Below are 5,194 nucleotides of genomic sequence, written 5' to 3'. Positions count from 1 at the left end.
GGAGCTCGAGAGCGGATGGGCAGAGAGGAAGAAGGCGTGGGTGAAAGAGTGGATCCTTATCCTCTTATAAAGGCAGTGAATATAAAGCGCCTCCCCACTCGCCTTGAAACTCGCCTATTCCCCAAGGGTCGTCCGGGCGGCGCGGTTGGATTACCCACGCCCGTATTAATGAGAATCCTGCGATAAGGGGGACACGATCTCTGCTTCGACAAGATGTGCCAATGAAAACTGCATCTTGAAATATGGAGTGGGAGGCTAAAAAACGGTTCGAAATGATGACTAGGCAGGGACGTAATGTCTCGCTGCAAAAGTTGTCAGCAGATGGGACTTTTTTAATATTATATTCTTTGCGGCTATATGTGGTGCTTGTTTTAGAGAGCCAAACACTTTTTCTGTGTTCGAGGACTGCTTTGAAGTATTCGGAGGAGGAACCCGCTTTGCAATGCCGAAGACAATCTGAGCCCGGACACATCGTCATTGAAGCCTGGTTCAGGGGCTACTGAGGGATTCCTAGATTAAGGGGTCCTCGGGCGTCCGGGTTATGTGACGTGGGCCGGACTAGTGGGCCATGAAGATACAAGACAGAAGACTTCATCCAGTGTCCGGATGGGACTCTCCTTGGCGTGGAAGGCAAGCTCGGTGTTCGGATATGAAGATTCCTTCCTCTGTAAACCGACCTTGTACAAACCCTAGGCCCCTCCGGTGTCTATATAAATCAGAGGGTTTAGTCCGTAGAGGCAATCAGAATCATAATCATACAGGCTAGACTTCTAGGGTTTAGCCATTACGATCTCGAGGTAGATCAACTCCGGTACCCCATATTCATCCATGATAATCAAGCAGGAAGTAGGGTATTACCTCCATCAAGAGGGCCCAAACCTGAGTAAACATCATGTCCCTGTCTCCTGTTACCTTCGTTCCTCAGACGTACAGTTCCGGACCCCCTACCCGAGATCCGCCGGTTCTGACATGGGCAGCGCCCGACGGCCCAAACGCAGGCACCGGCTCCAAGCCAACCCTAGCCTCCATCGTGGCAGAACCAACCGTCGCCTCCTCCGCGCCCGGCGCTACCACCAACGCCACCAACCGGACGGACTCTGGCCCGCGCCCCGCCTCGGTCGTGCATCCGCGCCCGCCGGCTCGTTGTTCCTCCCCGGCTGGCTCCCGCACGGGCTTCGTCCGCGAGCTGCACCCAGATGCACCTAGAGGCGCTCCATCCGCAGGCACTTGGTGTCCTCCTTCTCCTCCCTGGTCCGCTCGCTGCTGTTCACCAGCACCCGCGCTCGTCCTTCATGTCGGCGGGGGTGGCCGCCATGGCGCGCGCGTCCCGGACGCAGGCGCGCATCGGGCCCTACTTCTCGCCGACGGCATTGCCGGCTCCGCCGGATTTGCCATCCGGGACATCCAGCAGGTGCTGCAGCGCCGTCATCAGCGGGGTCTCCAGCCCGAACATCCTGCCCTCCATTCTGGCTCGCGGCAAATTTGACAATTTTGACATGTGGATGAAATCATTTCACAAAATGAACTGCTCCTAAATTTTTTCCACTCAGGTGACCTTTTTGAGTGGCGCCCGACACGAAGGCGCCACACTACACTATGCAGCGCCTGACTGACAGGCGCTGCACGTCTAGCCAACGTCACACCCGGGTGATCTGAATATTACAAAGTCAGTGTGCAGTGTAGCGCCTAGCGTCTAGGCCTTGCACTAGTGGTTGCTTCTTTTCATAGTGGTAAATAATGCAACCACTAGTGAAGCAACCACTAGTGCAATGCCTAGAGGCTAGGTGCTGCACATTAACTTAGTAATTTTTTAGGCAGTCCGGGGTGCGACGTTGGGCAGGCGTGTATCGTCTGTCAGTCAGGCGTTGCATAGTGTAGTGTGGCGTCTTCGTGTTGGGCGCCACTCAAAAAGATCACCTGAGTGATTTTTTTAGGAACGGTTCATTTTATGAAATGATTTCATCCGCATATCAAAATTATCAAATTTGCCCTCGCTCGTTGATCGATCTCCTCGGTGTTATGCCTCCTGGGGGCGCAAACGAGTGGAGATGCTATAAGGGATCTACTGAGGTTGATCTGTAGAAGTGGCCTAGATTTATTATTGTCATTATTGTTATTGTTATTATTATTATTATTATTATTTATTTTTTAGATTGATGGCCGCTTTCGATGGAGACCATTACGGCTACGACTGGGACACAGATTCCTTATTCATACTCCCTCCGTTCGCAAATATAGTATAAGTCTTGGACGGGTCTAGCCAGCGGCTGGCTACTCGCTGGCCTTTGCGAGCGGCCGGCCCCTACATGAGGAGATTTTTCTTCGCGACCATCACCGTATTTCCACTCCTATATACAAACGCGCACCACACCCGCAGTTATTCTCGGCCCGCTCCCCTCTCCTCACGCTCTGCTCTCTATCTGGCTCGTGGAGATGGCGGCAAAGGAGGCGACAACGAATGTGGTGGAGGAGCTCACGAGGGTGTACTGGGAGCTGCCGCCACGGCCGGCAGTGGATGAAGTGGAGGCGGCGGCGACAGTGCTAGCCTCGACCGACACGCAGGAGGAGGCACGCCTGGCGAACGTCGTGCGGGAGGAGGCAGCGCGGCTGCGTGAGGCGGAGGGGGTGCCTGGGGAGCTCCTCGCCGTGCTGCGCGAGGCCAGGCGCGCTGTGGTGCGGCTGCGCACGCTGCAGCAGCGGAAGGATGCCGCACACGTCGTCGAGCTCAAGAGGCAGTTCAAGGTGCTCGACGGCCTCATCCAAAGGGCATCGCAGGTCGTGTCCCCTTCTGGCGAAGGTAGCAACGACAGTGGTGTGGAGACGGAGGAGGTCGTGGAGGAGATGGACGCTAGGCGTAATGACGTCATGGCGGTGGCTGCCGCGGTTGGGGAGATAGAGCGCGCAAACAGGGGTGTCGGCTTCAGCTTGAACACCAAGGCCGTCTTGTCTCTGCTTCACAATGGTTCTACAGGTGATTTTTTTGCCTTTACTTTCATGATTTGGCTTTCCGTTGGTTCTGTTAGGATCACGATTGTACCTATTACTGGACCGGTGTTGTTTCCTTGGAGCTGTGTGGATTTTGTTCCACGTTCATGTTAATTGTTGGAATCAGGAAATCTTGTTCCATGTTCATGCTAATTGTTGGGACTATGCAGACTAGATTGTGCAACTTTGTGGTCGTGCATGTGCGACTATGCGGATGGGAGTGTACAACTTCGCGGTCGGGCGTGAGCACCTCCCACAACAAAATCATGTGTGACTATGCCGACGAGAGTGTGCAATTCTATGACCATGCATGTGCGGATATGCGGACGAGACTGTGCTACTCTTCGGCCGCGCGTGAGCACCTCCCATAACAAATTCATGCGGGACTATGCCTATGAGAGTGTGCAACTCCGCAGCTAGGCGTGAGCACCTCCCACAACAATTCACGTGCGATTATGCGGACGAGATTGTGCAATCTTGTGGTCAGAAATGTGCGACTATGCCGATGAGAGTGTGCAACTCCCTGACCGGGCATGAGCACCTCCCGCGGCAATTCATGTGCGACCATGTGGACGAGATTGTGCAACTCTGAGGTCAGGCATGTGCGACTATGCCGACGAGAATGTGCAACTCCCCGGCCAGGCGTGAGCACCTCCCGCTGCAATTCATGTGCACCCATGCAGACGAGATTGTGCAACTCTGTGGTCAGGCATGTACGACTATGACTACGAGAGTGTGCAACTCCCCGGTCGGGCTTGAGCACCTTCCGCGGCAACTCATGCGACCGTGAGGACGGGATTGTGCAACTCTGTGATCAGGCATGTGCGACTATGCCTACGAGAGTGTGCAACTCCCCGACCGGGCATGAGCACGTCTGCAACAATTCATGTGCGACCATGCAGACGAGATTGTGCAACTCCGTGGTCAAACATGTGTGATTATGCCGATGAGAGTGTGCAACTCCCCGGCCGGGCATGAACACCTCCCACGACAATTCATGTGTGACCCTGCAGACGAGATTGTGCAACTTTATGGTCAGGTATGTGCGACTATGACTACGAAAGTGTGCAACTCCCTGGCCGGGCGTGAGCACCGTCCGCGGCAATTCATGTGCAACCATGCGGACATGATTGTGCAACTCTATGGTCAGGCATGTGCGCCTATGCCTACAAGAGTTGTCGGGGGTTTGGTGCGACATATGCCAACGGATGGCTTATCATGGTGGGGGCGAGTAGAATGTCGCCGGTGCCTGGAAACGGGCTGAGGCGAAGGCATGCACGCCGGCGAATCTTACCCAGCTTCAGGGCTCTCTGGGGAGATAATACTCCTACTGCTGCTCTGCGGGGTCCCCGCATGGTCACTATGGCAAAGTGTTTACACGGTTGCTCCTTGAGCTGTTTCTTGGAGGTAGGAGAGGGCAAGGCTAGCTCTCTCCCTTCTATATGATCTGGCCTAGAGCTAATGGGTTCCAACCCTTTGCTTGGGTGCCCTGGGGGGTTTATATAGGCCTACCCCCCAGGGGTACAATGGTAATCTGGCTGGACGTGGGCCCAGCCGTTAGTGCCCCTGGCCTCCGTCTTCTGTACCGACCGCTGGGGCCCGCCGACTGGCCTGGTACGGAGCCGACAGGTCGCGTCCGCCGCGGGTGGGTCTTGCCGGCTGCTGATTACTGTAGCCGTGCTTCTGATGACGCGGGCTTGATCATGAGGTCGTGGCAACAGCCCCGCCGCCCGGCGGGCGATCACTGTCGCCACTCCCCATCACATCTTGATTAATGGCGTGTGGGCCCCGGGGGAGGGATCGGCCGACTTCCCCGGGCCGACTCCCGACGGGTCCGACTGGTGGTCCTCTTGCCGTCTCCTGGGGTCTCACCGACTGGTGGGACCTGCCGCCTCTAGGCCGTACAGACAAGCCATCGTGGGTGCAAGATTCGGTCCTGCGGTGCTGATGTCAGGGCTGGCAGGGCAACAGTGCCACGCCGCACGGAGATCTTCCGGGGTACGGCGTGTTGTAGCCATGCCTGCCCTTGGTAAGGGGCAGGAGCGGGCTTCATTATTGCCACTCCCCCGCCCTGTCCCACTTGATGAGGTCGTGGGGGTGTTGGAGTCGCAGGCCGACTCCCCAAAGCCGACTTCTCTGGAAGTCGTCAGTCAGGAGTCGGCTCTCCCTGAAGTCGTCCCTGGGACTCGGCTGTGAGTGGTCAGTCGGC

The 5,194-nt window shown here is 56.2% G+C and overlaps 1 pseudogene; it reads right to left on the bottom strand.

Moving 5' to 3' along the window:
- Positions 1-1,202: 1,202 nt before the first annotated feature.
- Positions 1,203-1,465, bottom strand: LOC123101212 (17.5 kDa class II heat shock protein-like; annotated as a pseudogene).
- Positions 1,466-5,194: the final 3,729 nt, after the last annotated feature.

Source organism: Triticum aestivum, chromosome 5A (assembly GCF_018294505.1).
Source record: "Triticum aestivum cultivar Chinese Spring chromosome 5A, IWGSC CS RefSeq v2.1, whole genome shotgun sequence".
Lineage (NCBI taxonomy): Eukaryota > Viridiplantae > Streptophyta > Magnoliopsida > Poales > Poaceae > Triticum > Triticum aestivum.
The sequence above is the reverse complement of the archived record's forward strand: the minus strand, read 5'-3'. Positions and strand labels throughout refer to the sequence as shown.